Genomic DNA, 21,135 nt, shown 5'->3' on the forward strand with positions numbered 1-21,135 from the left:
GTGTATATATAGTGTGTCTGTGTGTACAGTGTCTATATACATGTGTGTACAGTATGTGTGTATATACATGAGTGTGCAGTGTCTACACTGTGTATATGCAGTGTGTCTGTGTGTACAGTGTCTATATACATGTGTGTACAGTATGTGTGTATATACATGTGTGTGCAGTGTCTACACTGTGTATATATAGTGTGTCTGTGTGTACAGTGTCTATATACATGTGTGTACAGTATGTGTGTATATACATGTGTGCAGTGTCTACACTGTGTATATATAGTGTGTCTGTGTGTACAGTGTCTATATACATGTGTGTACAGAATGTGTGTATATACATGTGTGTGCAGTGTCTACACTGTGTATATATAGTGTGTCTGTGTGTACATTGTCTATATACATGTGTGTGCAGTGTCCACACTGTGTATATACAGTGTGTCTGTGTGTACAGTGTCTATATACATGTGTGTACAGTATGTGTGTATATACATGTGTGTGCAGTGTCTACACTGTGTATATACAGTGTGTCTGTGTGTACAGTGTCTATATACATGTGTGTACAGTATGTGTGTATATACATGTGTGTGCAGTGTCTACACTGTGTATATACAGTGTGTCTGTGTGTACAGTGTCTATATACATGTGTGTACAGTATGTGTGTATATGCATGTGTGCAGTGTCTACACTGTGTACATATAGTGTGTCTGTGTGTACAGTGTCTATATACATGTGTGTACAGTATGTGTGTATATACATGAGTGTGCAGTGTCTACACTGTGTATATATAGTGTGTCTGTGTGTACAGTGTCTATATACATGTGTGTACAGTATGTGTGTATATACATGTGTGCAGTGTCTACACTGTGTATATATAGTGTGTCTGTGTGTACAGTGTCTATATACATGTGTGTACAGAATGTGTGTATATACATGTGTGTGCAGTGTCTACACTGTGGATATACAGTGTGTATGTGTGTACAGTGTCTATATACATGTGTGTACAGTATGTGTGTATATACATGTGTGTGCAGGGTCCACACTGTGTATATATAGTGTGTCTGTGTGTACATTGTCTATATACATGTGTGTGCAGTGTCCACACTGTGTATATACAGTGTGTCTGTGTGTACAGTGTCTATATACATGTGTGTACAGTATGTGTGTATATACATGTGTGTGCAGTGTCTACACTGTGTATATACAGTGTGTCTGTGTGTACAGTGTCTATATACATGTGTGTACAGTATGTGTGTATATACATGTGTGTGCAGTGTCTACACTGTGTATATACAGTGTGTCTGTGTGTACAGTGTCTATATACATGTGTGTACAGTATGTGTGTATATGCATGTGTGCAGTGTCTACACTGTGTACATATAGTCTGTCTGTGTGTACAGTGTCTATATACATGTGTGTACAGTATGTGTGTATATACATGAGTGTGCAGTGTCTACACTGTGTATATATAGTGTGTCTGTGTGTACAGTGTCTATATACATGTGTGTACAGTATGTGTGTATATACATGAGTGTGCAGTGTCTACACTGTGTATATGCAGTGTGTCTGTGTGTACAGTGTCTATATACATGTGTGTACAGTATGTGTGTATATACCTGTGTGTGCAGTGTCTACACTGTGTTTATATAGTGTGTCTGTGTGTACGGTGTCTATATACATGTGTGTACAGTATGTGTGTATATGCATGTGTGCAGTGTCTACACTGTGTACATATAGTGTGTCTGTGTGTACAGTGTCTATATACATGTGTGTACAGTATGTGTGTATATACATGAGTGTGCAGTGTCTACACTGTGTATATATAGTGTGTCTGTGTGTACAGTGTCTATATACATGTGTGTACAGTATGTGTGTATATACATGAGTGTGCAGTGTCTACACTGTGTATATGCAGTGTGTCTGTGTGTACAGTGTCTATATACATGTGTGTACAGTATGCGTGTATATACATGTGTGTGCAGTGTCTACACTGTGTTTATATAGTGTGTCTGTGTGTACAGTGTCTATATACATGTGTGTACAGTATGTGTGTATATACATGTGTTCAGTGTCTACACTGTGTATATATAGTGTGTCTGTGTGTACAGTGTCTATATACATGTGTGTACAGTATATGTGTATATACATGTGTGTGCAGTGTCTACACTGTGTATATACAGTGTGTCTGTGTGTACAGTGTCTATATACATGTGTGTACAGTATGTGTGTATATACATGTGTGTGCAGTGTCTACACTGTGTATATACAGTGTGTCTGTGTGTACAGTGTCTATATACATGTGTGTACAGTATGTGTGTATATGCATGTGTGCAGTGTCTACACTGTGTACACATAGTGTGTCTGTGTGTACAGTGTCTATATACATGTGTGTACAGTATATGTGTATATACATGTGTGTGCAGTGTCTACACTGTGTATATACAGTGTGTCTGTGTGTACAGTGTCTATATACATGTGTGTACAGTATGTGTGTATATACATGTGTGTGCAGTGTCTACACTGTGTATATACAGTGTGTCTGTGTGTACAGTGTCTATATACATGTGTGTACAGTATGTGTGTATATGCATGTGTGCAGTGTCTACACTGTGTACATATAGTGTGTCTGTGTGTACAGTGTCTATATACATGTGTGTACAGTATATGTGTATATACATGTGTGTGCAGTGTCTACACTGTGTATATACAGTGTGTCTGTGTGTACAGTGTCTATATACATGTGTGTACAGTATGTGTGTATATACATGTGTGTGCAGTGTCTACACTGTGTATATACAGTGTGTCTGTGTGTACAGTGTCTATATACATGTGTGTACAGTATGTGTGTATATACATGTGTGCAGTGTCTACACTGTGTATATACAGTGTGTCTGTGTGTACAGTGTCTATATACATGTGTGTACAGTATGTGTGTATATACATGTGTGCAGTGTCTACACTGTGTACATATAGTGTGTCTGTGTGTACAGTGTCTATATACATGTGTGTACAGTATGTGTGTATATACATGTGTGTGCAGTGTCTACACTGTGTATATACAGTGTGTCTGTGTGTACAGTGTCTATATACATGTGTGTACAGTATTTGTGTATATACATGTGTGCAGTGTCTACACTGTGTATATACAGTGTGTCTGTGTGTACAGTGTCTATATACATTTGTGTACAGTATGTGTGTATATACATGAGTGTGCAGTGTCTACACTGTGTATATATAGTGTGTCTGTGTGTACAGTGTCTATATACATGTGTGTACAGTATGTGTGTATATACATGTGTGTGCAGTGTCTACACTGTGTTTATATAGTGTGTCTGTGTGTACAGTGTCTATATACATGTGTGTACAGTATGTGTGTATATACATGTGTGCAGTGTCTACACTGTGTATATATAGTGTGTCTGTGTGTACAGTGTCTATATACATGTGTGTACAGTATGTGTGTATATACATGTGTGTGCCGTGTCTACACTGTGTATATACAGTGTGTCTGTGTGTACAGTGTCTATTTACATGTGTGTACAGTATGTGTGTATATACATGTGTGTGCCGTGTCTACACTGTGTATATATAGTGTGTCTGTGTGTACAGTGTCTATATACATGTGTGTACAGTATGTGTGTATATACATGTGTGCAGTGTCTACACTGTATATATATAGTGTGTTTGTGTGTACAGTGTCTATATACATGTGTGTACAGTATATGTGTATATACATGTGTGTGCAGTGTCTACACTGTGTATATACAGTGTGTCTGTGTGTACAGTGTCTATTTACATGTGTGTACAGTATGTGTGTATATACATGTGTGTGCAGTGTCTACACTGTGTATATACAGTGTGTCTGTGTGTACAGTGGCTATATACATGTGTGTACAGTATGTGTGTATATGCATGTGTGCAGTGTCTACACTGTGTACATATAGTGTGTCTGTGTGTACAGTGTCTATATACATGTGTGTACAGTATGTGTGTATATACATGTGTGTGCAATGTGTACACTGTGTATATCCGGTGCGACTGTGTGTACAGTGTCTATATACATGTGTGTACAGTATGTGTGTATATACATGTGTGTGCAGGGTCCACACTGTGTATATATAGTGTGTCTGTGTGTACAGTGTCTATATACATGTGTGTACAGTATGTGTCTATATACATGTGTTTGCAGTGTCCACACTGTGTATATACAGTGTGTCTGTGTGTACAGTGTCTATATACATGTGTGTACAGTATGTGTGTATATACATGTGTGTGCAGTGTCTACACTGTGTATATATAGTGCGTCTGTGTGTACAGTGTCTATATACATGTGTGTACAGTATGTGTGTATATACATGTGTGTGCAGTGTCTACACCATGTATATACAGTGTGTCTGTGTGTAGAGTGTCTATATACATGTGTGTACAGTATGTGTGAATATACATGTGTGTGCAGTGTCCACACTGTGTATATATAGTGTGTCTGTGTGTACAGTGTCTATATACATGTGTGTGCAGTGTCCACACTGTGTATATACAGTGTGTCTGTGTGTACAGTGTCTATATACATGTGTGTACAGTATGTGTGTATATACATGTGTGTGCAGTGTCTACACTGTATATATACAGTGTGTCTGTGTGTACAGTGTCTATATACATGTGTGTACAGTATGTGTGTATATACATGTGTGTGCAGGGTCCACACTGTGTATATATAGTGTGTCTGTGTGTACAGTGTCTATATACATGTGTGTGCAGTGTCCACACTGTGTATATACAGTGTGTCTGTGTGTACAGTGTCTATATACATGTGTGTACAGTATGTGTGTATATACATGTGTGTGCAGTGTCTACACTGTGTATATATAGTGTGTCTGTGTGTACAGTGTCTATATACATGTGTGTACAGTATGTGTGTATATACATGTGTGCAGTGTCTAGAATCATAGAATCATAGAATCATAGAATCGTAGAGTTGGAAGGGACCTCCTGGGCCATCTGGTCCAACCCCCTGCTCAAAGCAGGATTCCCTAAATCATCCCAGTCAGATGTCTGTCCAGCCTCTGTTTGAAGACTTCCATTGAAGGAGAACTCACCACTTCTCGTGGCAGCCTGTTCCACTCATTGATCACTCTAACTGTCAAAAAGTTTTTTCTAATATCTAATCTGTGTCTCCTCCCATTCAGTTTCATCCCATTGCTTCTAGTCTTTCCTTGTGCAAATGAGAATAAAGTTGATCCTTCTACAATGTGACAGCCCTTTAGATATTTGTAGACAGCTATTAAGTCTCCTCTCAGTCTTCTCTTTTGCAAACTAAACATTCCCAAATCCTGCAACCTTTCCTCATAAGACAGGGTTTGCAGACCGGTCACCATTCTGGTCGCTCTTTTCTGAACTTGCTCCAGTTTGTTGATGTCTTTTTTAAAATGTGGTGCCCAAAACTGGACACAATATTCCAGATGAGGTCTGACCAAAGAGGAGTAGAGGGAAATAATGACTTCACGTGATCTAGACTGTATGCTTCTGTTAATACATCCTAGAATTGCATTTGCCTTTTTTGCTGCTGCATCACACTGTTGACTCATATTCAGTCTGTGATCTATTAGTATACCCAAGTCTTTTTCACATGTGCTGTCACTTAGCCCTATTCCTCCCATTCTGTATATGCTTTTTTCATTTTTATTGCCCAGATGTAGTACTTTGCATTTCTCCCTGTTACAAACCATTCTGTTAGTTGCTGCCCACTTCTCCAGTTTATTTAAATCTTTTTGAATCCTCTCTCTCTCTTCTCTAGTATTAGCTATCCCTCCTAGCTTTGTGTCATCAGCAAATTTAATCAGTTTACCCTCAATTCCTTCATCTAAATCATTGATAAAGATGTTGAACAATACAGGGCCCAGGACAGAGCCCTGTGGTACCCCACTTGAGATATTCTTCCAACTGGATGTGCAGCCATTTACGACCACTCTTTGGGTCCGATCACTAAGCCAGCTATGAATCCACCTAACAGTTGCCTTGTCCATTCCATACTTAGTCATTTTTTCAATAAGGATTGTATGAGAGACTTTGTCAAATGCTTTGCTGAAGTCAAGATATACTATATCTACAGCATTTCCTTGATCCACCCAATCAGTGATACCGTCATAGAAGGAAATTAAGTTAGTCTGACATGACTTATTAGTTACAAACCCATGCTGACTCTGTTTAATCACTTCATTCTTATCCAGGTATTGACATACATGTTGTTTAATAATTTGTTCAAAGGTCTTTCCTGGTATAGAAGTCAGACTCACCGGCCTATAGTTTCCTGGGTCCACCTTCTTCCCCTTTTTGAAGATAGGAACAACATTTGCTCTTCTCCAGTACTTGAATTCATTTAGGTTAGCTAAGTGTTTCCTCACTATCTTTCTGTTTATAAATATCCTGGATTCTTCTATTCCCTTAATAGGATAGTGAATAACAGTTGATGTTGCATTTCCTTTCTGAGAGAAAACAGATGCAATATAGGAATTTAAAAGTTCAGCCTTCTCAACATCCTGTCTTACCATTTCATCATTTTCATCCTGTAAAAATCCTATAGCATCTTTGACTTTTCTTTTACTTTTGACATATCCCCAAAATCCTTTATTATTGCTTTTGACATCTCTTGCAAGCCTCAGCTCATTTTCAGCTTTAGGTAATCTGATTTGTGCCCTGCAGGTTCTGCAGACAGCATTATATTCTTCTTTAGATATGCCTCCCTCTTTCCATTTTATAAACATTTTTTGCTTCCTTTTTAGCATGTGCTTAAGTTCTGTGTTCATCCATCCTGGTTTCCTTAAATGCTTCCTATTCTTCCCTCTTTTCGGAATTGTTAACAACTGTGCTTTGAGAATTTCATTTTTCAAGATTTCCCATCCTTCCTGGACATTTTTGTCTTTAAGGATATCCAGCCATTGGATCCCTCCAATTCTCTTTCTGAATCCCTTAAAATCTGCCTTTCTGAAATCTAACTTTGACGTCTGAGTCTTCACAGGTCTTCCGCCTCTAGTTATCCAAAATTCTAAAATAGCATGGTCGCTACCTCCTAGGGTCCCAGCCACTTTTACCTCCTCAACCATTTCCTCCCTGTTTATAAGGATTAGATCCAAGGTAGCAGTTCTACACTGTGTATATATAGTGTGTCTGTGTGTACAGTGTCTATATACATGTGTGTACAGTATGTGTGTATATACATGTGTGTGCCGTGTCTACACTGTGTATATGCAGTGTGTTTGTGGGTACAGTGTCTATATAAATGTGTGTACAGTATATGTGTATATACATGTGTGTGCAGTGTCTGCACTGTGTATATACAGTGTGTCTGTGAGTAGTGTCTATATACATGTGTGTACAGTATGTGTGTATATGCATGTGTGCAGTGTCTACACTGTGTACATATAGTGTGTCTGTGTGTACAGTGTCTATATACATGTGTGTACAGTATGTGTGTATATGCATGTGTGCAGTGTCTACACTGTGTATATATAGTGTGTCTGTGTGTACAGTGTCTATATACATGTGTGTACAGTATGTGTGTATATACATGTGTGTGCAGTGTCTACACTGTGTATATATAGTGTGTCTGTGTGTACAGTGTCTATATACATGTGTGTACAGTATGTGTGTATATACATGAGTGTGCAGTGTCTACACTGTGTATATGCAGTGTGTCTGTGTGTACAGTGTCTATATACATGTGTGTACAGTATGTGTGTATATACATGTGTGTGCAGTGTCTACACTGTGTATATATAGTGTGTCTGTGTGTACAGTGTCTATATACATGTGTGTACAGTATGTGTGTATATACATGTGTGCAGTGTCTACACTGTGTATATATAGTGTGTCTGTGTGTACAGTGTCTATATACATGTGTGTACAGAATGTGTGTATATACATGTGTGTGCAGTGTCTACACTGTGGATATACAGTGTGTATGTGTGTACAGTGTCTATATACATGTGTGTACAGTATGTGTGTATATACATGTGTGTGCAGGGTCCACACTGTGTATATATAGTGTGTCTGTGTGTACATTGTCTATATACATGTGTGTGCAGTGTCCACACTGTGTATATACAGTGTGTCTGTGTGTACAGTGTCTATATACATGTGTGTACAGTATGTGTGTATATACATGTGTGTGCAGTGTCTACACTGTGTATATACAGTGTGTCTGTGTGTACAGTGTCTATATACATGTGTGTACAGTATGTGTGTATATACATGTGTGTGCAGTGTCTACACTGTGTATATACAGTGTGTCTGTGTGTACAGTGTCTATATACATGTGTGTACAGTATGTGTGTATATGCATGTGTGCAGTGTCTACACTGTGTACATATAGTGTGTCTGTGTGTACAGTGTCTATATACATGTGTGTACAGTATGTGTGTATATACATGAGTGTGCAGTGTCTACACTGTGTATATATAGTGTGTCTGTGTGTACAGTGTCTATATACATGTGTGTACAGTATGTGTGTATATACATGTGTGCAGTGTCTACACTGTGTATATATAGTGTGTCTGTGTGTACAGTGTCTATATACATGTGTGTACAGAATGTGTGTATATACATGTGTGTGCAGTGTCTACACTGTGGATATACAGTGTGTATGTGTGTACAGTGTCTATATACATGTGTGTACAGTATGTGTGTATATACATGTGTGTGCAGGGTCCACACTGTGTATATATAGTGTGTCTGTGTGTACATTGTCTATATACATGTGTGTGCAGTGTCCACACTGTGTATATACAGTGTGTCTGTGTGTACAGTGTCTATATACATGTGTGTACAGTATGTGTGTATATACATGTGTGTGCAGTGTCTACACTGTGTATATACAGTGTGTCTGTGTGTACAGTGTCTATATACATGTGTGTACAGTATGTGTGTATATACATGTGTGTGCAGTGTCTACACTGTGTATATACAGTGTGTCTGTGTGTACAGTGTCTATATACATGTGTGTACAGTATGTGTGTATATGCATGTGTGCAGTGTCTACACTGTGTACATATAGTCTGTCTGTGTGTACAGTGTCTATATACATGTGTGTACAGTATGTGTGTATATACATGAGTGTGCAGTGTCTACACTGTGTATATATAGTGTGTCTGTGTGTACAGTGTCTATATACATGTGTGTACAGTATGTGTGTATATACATGAGTGTGCAGTGTCTACACTGTGTATATGCAGTGTGTCTGTGTGTACAGTGTCTATATACATGTGTGTACAGTATGTGTGTATATACCTGTGTGTGCAGTGTCTACACTGTGTTTATATAGTGTGTCTGTGTGTACGGTGTCTATATACATGTGTGTACAGTATGTGTGTATATGCATGTGTGCAGTGTCTACACTGTGTACATATAGTGTGTCTGTGTGTACAGTGTCTATATACATGTGTGTACAGTATGTGTGTATATACATGAGTGTGCAGTGTCTACACTGTGTATATATAGTGTGTCTGTGTGTACAGTGTCTATATACATGTGTGTACAGTATGTGTGTATATACATGAGTGTGCAGTGTCTACACTGTGTATATGCAGTGTGTCTGTGTGTACAGTGTCTATATACATGTGTGTACAGTATGCGTGTATATACATGTGTGTGCAGTGTCTACACTGTGTTTATATAGTGTGTCTGTGTGTACAGTGTCTATATACATGTGTGTACAGTATGTGTGTATATACATGTGTTCAGTGTCTACACTGTGTATATATAGTGTGTCTGTGTGTACAGTGTCTATATACATGTGTGTACAGTATATGTGTATATACATGTGTGTGCAGTGTCTACACTGTGTATATACAGTGTGTCTGTGTGTACAGTGTCTATATACATGTGTGTACAGTATGTGTGTATATACATGTGTGTGCAGTGTCTACACTGTGTATATACAGTGTGTCTGTGTGTACAGTGTCTATATACATGTGTGTACAGTATGTGTGTATATGCATGTGTGCAGTGTCTACACTGTGTACACATAGTGTGTCTGTGTGTACAGTGTCTATATACATGTGTGTACAGTATATGTGTATATACATGTGTGTGCAGTGTCTACACTGTGTATATACAGTGTGTCTGTGTGTACAGTGTCTATATACATGTGTGTACAGTATGTGTGTATATACATGTGTGTGCAGTGTCTACACTGTGTATATACAGTGTGTCTGTGTGTACAGTGTCTATATACATGTGTGTACAGTATGTGTGTATATGCATGTGTGCAGTGTCTACACTGTGTACATATAGTGTGTCTGTGTGTACAGTGTCTATATACATGTGTGTACAGTATATGTGTATATACATGTGTGTGCAGTGTCTACACTGTGTATATACAGTGTGTCTGTGTGTACAGTGTCTATATACATGTGTGTACAGTATGTGTGTATATACATGTGTGTGCAGTGTCTACACTGTGTATATACAGTGTGTCTGTGTGTACAGTGTCTATATACATGTGTGTACAGTATGTGTGTATATACATGTGTGCAGTGTCTACACTGTGTATATACAGTGTGTCTGTGTGTACAGTGTCTATATACATGTGTGTACAGTATGTGTGTATATACATGTGTGCAGTGTCTACACTGTGTACATATAGTGTGTCTGTGTGTACAGTGTCTATATACATGTGTGTACAGTATGTGTGTATATACATGTGTGTGCAGTGTCTACACTGTGTATATACAGTGTGTCTGTGTGTACAGTGTCTATATACATGTGTGTACAGTATGTGTGTATATACATGTGTGCAGTGTCTACACTGTGTATATACAGTGTGTCTGTGTGTACAGTGTCTATATACATTTGTGTACAGTATGTGTGGATATACATGAGTGTGCAGTGTCTACACTGTGTATATATAGTGTGTCTGTGTGTACAGTGTCTATATACATGTGTGTACAGTATGTGTGTATATACATGTGTGTGCAGTGTCTACACTGTGTTTATATAGTGTGTCTGTGTGTACAGTGTCTATATACATGTGTGTACAGTATGTGTGTATATACATGTGTGCAGTGTCTACACTGTGTATATATAGTGTGTCTGTGTGTACAGTGTCTATATACATGTGTGTACAGTATGTGTGTATATACATGTGTGTGCCGTGTCTACACTGTGTATATACAGTGTGTCTGTGTGTACAGTGTCTATTTACATGTGTGTACAGTATGTGTGTATATACATGTGTGTGCCGTGTCTACACTGTGTATATATAGTGTGTCTGTGTGTACAGTGTCTATATACATGTGTGTACAGTATGTGTGTATATACATGTGTGCAGTGTCTACACTGTATATATATAGTGTGTTTGTGTGTACAGTGTCTATATACATGTGTGTACAGTATATGTGTATATACATGTGTGTGCAGTGTCTACACTGTGTATATACAGTGTGTCTGTGTGTACAGTGTCTATTTACATGTGTGTACAGTATGTGTGTATATACATGTGTGTGCAGTGTCTACACTGTGTATATACAGTGTGTCTGTGTGTACAGTGTCTATATACATGTGTGTACAGTATGTGTGTATATGCATGTGTGCAGTGTCTACACTGTGTACATATAGTGTGTCTGTGTGTACAGTGTCTATATACATGTGTGTACAGTATGTGTGTATATACATGTGTGTGCAATGTGTACACTGTGTATATCCAGTGCGACTGTGTGTACAGTGTCTATATACATGTGTGTACAGTATATGTGTATATACATGTGTGTGCAGTGTCTACACCATGTATATATAGTGTGTCTGTGTGTACAGTGTCTATATACATGTGTGTACAGTATATGTGTATATACATGTGTGTGCAGTGTCTACACTGTGTATATATAGTGTGTCTGTGTGTACAGTGTCTATATACATGTGTGTACAGTATATGTGTATATACATGTGTGTGCAGTGTCTACACTGTGTATATACAGTGTGTCTGTGTGTACAGTGTGTATATACATGTGTGTACAGTATATGTGTATATACATGTGTGTGCAGTGTCTACACTGTGTATATACAGTGTGTCTGTGTGTACAGTGTGTATATACATGTGTGTACAGTATATGTGTATATACATGTGTGTGCAGTGTTTACACTGTGTATATTCAGTGTGTCTGTGCGTACAGTGTCTATATACATGTGTGTACAGCATGTGTGTATATACATGTGTGTGCAGTGTCTACACTGTGTATATACAGTGTGTCTGTGTGTACAGTGTCTATATACATGTGTGTACAGTATGTGTGTATATACATGTGTGTGCAGTGTCTACACTGTGTATATACAGTGTGTCTGTGTGTACAGTGTCTGTATACACTCACTGGCCACTTTATTAGGTACACCTGTCCAACTGTGTGTTAAGACTTAATTTCTAATCAGCCAATCACATGGCGGCAACTCAGTGCATTTAGGCATGTAGACATGGTCAAGACAATCTCCTGCAGTTCAAACCGAGCATCAGTATGGGGAAGAAAGGTGATTTGAGTGCCTTTGAACGTGGCATGATTGTTGGTGCCAGAAGGGCTGGTCTGAGAATTTCAGAAACTGCTGATCTACTGGGATTTTCACGCACAACCATCTCTAGGGTTTACAGAGAATGGTCCGAAAAAGAAAAAAAAAACAGTGAGCGGCAGTTCTGTGGGCGGAAATGCCATGTTGATGCCAGAGGTCAGAGGAGAATGGGCAGACTGGTTCGAGCTGATAGAAAGGCAACAGTGACTCAAATTGCCACCCGTTACAACCAAGGTAGGCAGAAGAGCATCTCTGAACGCACAGTGCGTCGAACTTTGAGGCAGATGGGCTACAGCAGCAGAAGACCACACTGGGTACCACTCCTCTCAGCTAAGAACAGGAAACTGAGGCTACAATTTGCACAAGCTCATCGAAATTGGACAGTAGAAGATTGGAAAAACGTTGCCTGGTCTGATGAGTCTCGATTTCTGCTGCGACATTCGGATGGTAGGGTCAGAATTTGGCGTAAACAACATGAAAGCATGGATCCATCCTGCCTTGTATCAACGGTTCAGGCTGGTGGTGGTGGTGTCATGGTGTGGGGAATTTTTTCTGGGCACTCTTTGGGCCCCTTGGTACCAATTGAGCATCGTTGCAACGCCACAGCCTACCTGAGTATTGATGCTGACCATGTCCATCCCTTTATGACCACAATGTACCCAACATCTCATGGCTACTTTCAGCAGGATAATGCGCCATGTCATAAAGCTCGAATCATCTCAGATTGGTTTCTTGAACATGACAATGAGTTTACTGTACTCAAATGGCCTCCTCAGTCACCAGATCTCAATCCAATAGAGCATCTTTGGGATGTGGTGGAACGGGAGATTCGCATCAGGGATGTGCAGCCGACAAATCTGCGCCAACTGTGTGATGCCATCATGTCAATATGGTCCAAAATCTCTGAGGAATGCTTCCAGCACCTTGTTGAATCTCTGCCACGAAGAATTGAGGCAGTTCTGAAGGCAAAAGGGGGTCCAACCCGTTACTAGCATGGTGTACCTAATAAAGTGGCCAGTGAGTGTACATGTGTGTACAGTATGTGTGTATATACATGAGTGTGCAGTGTCTACACTGTGTATATATAGTGTGTCTGTGTGTACAGTGTCTATATACATGTGTGTACAGTATATGTGTATATACATGTGTGTGCAGTGTCTACACTGTGTATATGCAGTGTGTCTGTGTGTACAGTGTCTATATACATGTGTGTACAGTATGTGTGTATATACATGTGTGCAGTGTCTACACTGTGTATATATAGTGTGTCTGTGTGTACAGTGTCTATATACATGTGTGTACAGTATATGTGTATATACATGTGTGTGCAGTGTCTACACTGTGTATATGCAGTGTGTCTGTGTGTACAGTGTCTATATACATGTGTGTACAGTATGTGTGTATATACATGTGTGCAGTGTCTACACTGTGTATATACAGTGTGTCTGTGTGTACAGTGTCTATACATGTGTGTACAGTATGTGTGTATATACATGTGTGTGCAGTGTCTACACTGTGTATATATAGTGTGTCTGTGTGTACAGTGTCTATATACATGTGTGTACAGTATGTGTGTATATACATGTGTGTGCAGTGTCTACACTGTGTATATATAGTGTGTCTGTGTGTACAGTGTCTATATACATGTGTGTACAGTATGTGTGTATATACATGTGTGTGCAGTGTCTACACTGTGTATATATAGTGTGTCTGTGTGTACAGTGTCTATATACATGTGTGTACAGTATGTGTGTATATACATGTGTGTGCAGTGTCTACACTGTGTATATACAGTGTGTCTGTGTGTACAGTGTCTATACATGTGTGTACAGTATGTGTGTATATACATGTGTGTGCAGTGTCTACACTGTGTATATATAGTGTGTCTGTGTGTACAGTGTCTATATACATGTGTGTACAGTATGTGTGTATATACATGTGTGTGCAGTGTCTACACTGTGTATATACAGTGTGTCTGTGTGTACAGTGTCTATATACATGTGTGTACAGTATGTGTGTATATACATGTGTGTGCAGTGTCTACACTGTGTATATATAGTGTGTCTGTGTGTACAGTGTCTATATACATGTGTGTACAGTATGTGTGTATATACATGTGTGTGCAGTGTCTACACTGTGTATATACAGTGTGTCTGTGTGTACAGTGTCTATATACATGTGTGTACAGTATTTGTGTATATACATGTGTGTGCAGTGTCTACACTGTGTATATATAGTGTGTCTGTGTGTACAGTGTCTATATACATGTGTGTACAGTATGTGTGTATATACATGTGTGCAGTGTCTACACTGTGTATATACAGTGTGTCTGTGTGTACAGTGTCTATATACATGTGTGTACAGTATGTGTGTATATACATGTGTGTGCAGTGTCTACACTGTGTTTATACAGTGTGTCTGTGTGTACAGTGTCCATATACATGTGTGTACAGTATGTGTGTATATACATGTGTGTGCAGTGTCTACACTGTGTATATACAGTGTGTCTGTGTGTACAGTGTCCATATACATGTGATTATATACAGAGAGGAGACAGGAGCCAATAGAAGGGATTCCCAATAACATAACATCAGTTTATTAATGAAATATAGAAGACACAATACAGTTTACAAACATTAAGAGCCAACTATGGCTGATGTGTCGGGAGGATTCACTTCGATTTGTCTAAAATAGACCAGTGCACTGGGTGTGTGCCTGTGTACAGTGTGCACTGGGTGTGTGCCTGTGTACAGTGTGCACTGTGTGTGCCTGTGTACAGTGTGCACTGGGTGTCCTCACAGCCTCCCTCGGGGCCTTTTGTGAACTTGTGGTTGATTAATCAGAAGACTAAACACAAGGAGGAATAATTAATTCTGGGCAGGGAGTGAGGACATGACACAATCACCAGAGGCTGCACGCCCGTCCTCCTCCCCAGAGCTCACACTTCCTCCAGAGGAGGCAAGGAGACAGATCAACACACACCGAGGTAAGAAACACACGACGCACACCGACACGACACCCTGCACACCGACACATCACACAGAGAGGTAAGAAACACAGGACGCACACCGACACGACACCCTGCACACCGACACATCACACACAGAGGTAAGAAACACACGACGCACACCGACACGACACCCTGCACACCGACACATCACACAGAGAGGTAAGAAACACAGGACGCACACCGACACGACACCCTGCACACCGACACATCACACAGAGAGGTAAGAAACACAGGACGCACACCGACACGACACCCTGCACACCGACACATCACACACAGAGGTAAGAAACACACGACGCACACCGACACGACACCCTGCACACCGACACATCACACAGAGAGGTAAGAAACACAGGACGCACACCGACACGACACCCTGCACACCGACACATCACACAGAGAGGTAAGAAACACACGACGCACACCGACACGACACCCTGCACACCGACACATCACACAGAGAGGTAAGAAACACAGGACGCACACCGACACGACACCCTGCACACCGACACATCACACACAGAGGTAAGAAACACAGGACGCACACCGACACGACACCCTGCACACCGACACCTCACACACAGAGGTAAGAAACACACGACGCACACCGACACGACACCCTGCACACCGACACATCACACAGAGAGGTAAGAAACACAGGACGCACACCGACACGACACCCTGCACACCGACACATCACACACAGAGGTAAGAAACACAGGACGCACACCGACACGACACCCTGCACACCGACACATCACACACAGAGGTAAGAAACACAGGACGCACACCGACACGACACCCTGCACACCGACACATCACACAGAGAGGTAAGAAACACACGACGCACACCGACACGACACCCTGCACACCGACACATCACACACAGAGGTAAGAAACACACGACGCACACCGACACGACACCCTGCACACCGACACATCACACACAGAGGTAAGAAACACAGGACGCACACCGACACGACACCCTGCACACCGACACATCACACAGAGAGGTAAGAAACACACGACGCACACCGACACGACACCCTGCACACCGACACATCACACACAGAGGTAAGAAACACACGACGCACACCGACACGACACCCTGCACACCGACACATCACACAGAGAGGTAAGAAACACAGGACGCACACCGACACATCACACACCGAGGTAAGAAACACAGGACACACACCGACACGACACCCTGCACACCGACACGACACCCTGCACACCGACACATCACACACAGCGGTAAGAAACACACGACGCACACCGACACGACAACCTGCACACCGACACATCACACAGAGAGGTAAGAAACACAGGACGCACACCGACACATCACACACCGAGGTAAGAAACACAGGACGCACACCGACACGACACCCTGCACACCGACACATCACACACCGAGGTAAGAAACACAGGACGCACACCGACACGACACCCTGCACACCGACACATCACACACAGAGGTAATAAACACAGGACGCACACCGACACGACACTCTGCACACCGACACATCACACACAGAGGTAAGAAACACACGACGCTCACCGACACGACACCGACACATCACACAGAGAGGTAAGAAACACAGGACGCACACCGACACATCACACCGAGGTAAGAAACACAGGACGCACACCGACACGACACCCTGCACACCGACACATCACACACAGCGGTAAGAAACACACGACGCACACCGACACGACACCCTGCACACCGACACATCACACAGAGAGGTACGAAACACAGGACGCACACCGACACATCACACACCGAGGTAAGAAACACAGGACGCACACCGACACGACACCCTGCACACCGACACATCACACACCAAGGTAAGAAACACAGGACGCACACCGACACGACACCCTGCACACCAACACATCACACACCGAGGTAAGAAACACAGGACGCACACCGACACGACACCCTGCACACCGACACATCACACACCGAGGTAAGAAACACAGGATGCACACCGACACGACACCCTACACACCGACACATCACACACCGAGGTAAGAAACACAGGACGCACACCGACACAACACCCTGCACACCGACAAGACACACACAGAGGTAAGAAAGACAGGACAAACATCGACACGACACCCTGCACACCGACACATCACACACCTGGAGTGAGGACTGTAGAGCAGATATCACTATGGGGTGAGGACTGTAAAGCAGATATCACTATGGGGTGAAGACTGTAGGGCAGATATCACTATGGGGTGAGGACTGTAGGGCAGATATCACTATGGGGTGAAGACTGTAGGGCAGATATCACTATGGGGTGTGGACTGTAGGGCAGATATCACTATGGGGTGAGGACTGTAAAGCAGATATCACTATGGGGTGAGGACTGTAGGGCAGATATCACTATGGGGTGTGGACTGTAGGGCAGATATCACTATGGGGTGAAGACTGTAGGGCAGATATCACTATGGGGTGTGGACTGTAGGGCAGATATCACTATGGGGTGAGGACTGTAGGGCAGATATCACTATGGGGTGAGGACTGTAGGGCAGATATCACTATGGGGTGTGGACTGTAGGGCAGATATCACTATGGGGTGAGGACTGTAGGACAGATATCACTATGGGGTGAGGACTGTAGGGCAGATATCACTATGGGGTGAAGACTGTAGGACAGATATCACTATGGGGTGAGGACTGTAGGGCAGATATCACTATGGGGTGAAGACTGTAGGGCAGATATCACTATGGGGTGTGGACTGTAGGGCAGATATCACTATGGGGTGAGGACTGTAGGACAGATATCACTATGGGGTGAAGACTGTAGGGCAGATATCACTATGGGGTGTGGACTGTAGGGCAGATATCACTATGGGGTGAGGACTGTAGGGCAGATATCACTATGGGGTGAGGACTGTAGGGCAGATATCACTATGGGGTGTGGACTGTAGGGCAGATATCACTATGGGGTGAGGACTGTAGGACAGATATCACTATGGGGTGAGGACTGTAGGGCAGATATCACTATGGGGTGTGGACTGTAGGGCAGATATCACTATGGGGTGTGGACTGTAGGGCAGATATCACTATGGGGTGAGGACTGTAGGGCAGATATCACTATGGGGTGAAGACTGTAGGGCAGATATCACTATGGGGTGTGGACTGTAGGGCAGATATCACTATGGGGTGAGGACTGTAGGGCAGATATCACTATGGGGTGAGGACTGTAGGGCAGATATCACTATGGGGTGTGGACTGTAGGGCAGATATCACTATGGGGTGAGGACTGTAGGACAGATATCACTATGGGGTGAGGACTGTAGGGCAGATATCACTATGGGGTGAAGACTGTAGGACAGATATCACTATGGGGTGAGGACTGTAGGGCAGATATCACTATGGGGTGAAGACTGTAGGGCAGATATCACTATGGGGTGTGGACTGTAGGGCAGATATCACTATGGGGTGAGGACTGTAGGACAGATATCACTATGGGGTGAGGACTGTAGGGCAGATATTACAATGGGGTGAAGACTGTAGGGCAGATATCACTATGGGGTGTGGACTGTAGGGCAGATATCACTATGGGGTGTGGACTGTAGGGCAGATATCACTATGGGGTGTGGGCTGTAGAGCAGATATCACTATGGGGTGAGGACTGTAGGGCAGATATCACTATGGGGTGTGGACTGTAGGGCAGATATTACAATGGGGTGAAGACTGTAGGGCAGTTATCACTATGGGGTGTGGACTGTAGGGCAGATATCACTATGTGGTGTGGGCTGTAGAGCAGATATCACTATGGGGTGAGGACTGTAGGGCAGATATCACTATGGGGTGAGGACTGTAGGGCAGATATCACTATGGGGTGTGGACTGTAGGGCAGATATCACTATGGGGTGTGGACTATAGAACAGATATCACTATGGGGTGTGGACTGTAGGGCAGATATCACTATGGGGTGAGGACTGTAGGGCAGATATCACTATGGGGTGTGGGCTGTAGAGCAGATAGCACTATGGGGTGTGGACTGTAGGGCAGATATCACTATGGGGTGTGGTCTGTAGGGCAGATATCACTATGGGGTGTGGACTGTAGGGCAGATATCACTATGGGGTGTGGACTGTAGGGCAGATATCACTATGGGGTGAGGACTGTAGGGCAGATATCACTATGGGGTGAGGACTGTAGGGCAGATATCACTATGGGGTGTGGACTGTAGGACAGATATTACTATGGGGTGTGGACTGTAGAACAGATATCACTATGGGGTGTGGACTGTAGGGCAGATATCACTATGGGGTGTGGACTGTAGGACAGATATCACTATGGGGTGTGGACTGCAGGGCAGATATCACTATGGGATGTGGACTGTAGGGCAGATATCACTATGGGGTGTGGACTGTAGGGCAGATATCACTATGGGGTGTGGACTGTAGGGCAGATATCACTATGGGGTGAGTTCTGTAGGGCAGATATCACTATGGGGTGTGGGCTGTAGAGCAGATATCACTATGGGGTGAGGACTGTAGGGCAGATATCACTATGGGGTGTGGACTGTAGGGCAGATATCACTATGGGGTGTGGGCTGTAGAGCAGATATCACTATGAGGTGAGGACTGTAGGGCAGATATCACTATGGGGTGAGGACTGTAGGGCAGATATCACTATGGGGTGTGGACTGTAGGACAGATATTACTATGGGGTGTGGACTGTAGAACAGATATCACTATGGGGTGTGGACTGTAGGGCAGATATCACTATGGGGTGTGGACTGTAGGACAGATATCACTATGGGGTGTGGACTGCAGGGCAGATATCACTATGGGATGTGGACTGTAGGGCAGATATCACTATGGGGTGTGGACTGTAGGGCAGATATCACTATGGGGTGTGGACTGTAGGGCAGATATCACTATGGGGTGAGTTCTGTAGGGCAGATATCACTATGGGGTGTGGGCTGTAGAGCAGATATCACTATGGGGTGAGGACTGTAGGGCAGATATCACTATGGGGTGTGGACTGTAGGGCAGATATCACTATGGGGTGTGGACTGTAGGACAGATATCACTATGGGGTGTGGACTGTAGAACAGATATCACTATGGGGTGTGGACTGTAGGGCAGATATCACTATGGGGTGTGGACTGTAGGACAGATATCACTATGGGGTGTGGACTGCAGGGCAGATATCACTATGGGATGTGGACTGTAGGGCAGATATCACTATGGGGTGTAGACTGTAGGGCAGATATCACTGTGGGGTGAGGACTGTAGGGCAGATATCACTGTGGGGTGTGGGCTGTAGAGCAGATATCACTATGGGGTGAGGACTGTAGGGCAGATATCACTATGGGGTGAGGACTGTAGGGCAGATATCACTATGGGGTGTGGACTGTAGGACAGATATCACTATGGGGTGTGGACTGTAGAACAGATATCACTATGGGGTGTGGACTGTAGGACAGATATCACTATGGGGTGTGGACTGTAGAACAGATATCACTATGGGGTGTGGACTGTAGGGCAGATATCACTATGGGGTGAGGACTGTAGGGCAGATATCACTATGGGGTGTGGGCTGTAGAG

At 42.7% G+C, this 21,135-nt stretch overlaps 1 protein-coding gene across 2 annotated transcripts in view; it reads left to right on the top strand.

The window, feature by feature from the left end:
* The first annotated feature begins 15,385 nt into the window (after positions 1-15,385).
* LOC141076750 (aldehyde dehydrogenase family 3 member B1-like) overlaps positions 15,386-21,135 on the top strand; it is a 204,298-nt gene continuing 198,548 nt past the window's right edge. For both annotated transcript variants that reach the window (XM_073564037.1, XM_073564038.1), the window contains exon 1: positions 15,386-15,523. The gene's annotated coding sequence lies outside the window, so the exon portion shown is untranslated. The remainder of the gene's footprint in view (positions 15,524-21,135) is intronic.

Source organism: Dendrobates tinctorius, unplaced genomic scaffold (genome assembly GCF_039654945.1).
Source record: "Dendrobates tinctorius isolate UK_male_01 unplaced genomic scaffold, ASM3965494v1 ptg000423l, whole genome shotgun sequence".
NCBI classification, from domain to species: domain Eukaryota; kingdom Metazoa; phylum Chordata; class Amphibia; order Anura; family Dendrobatidae; genus Dendrobates; species Dendrobates tinctorius.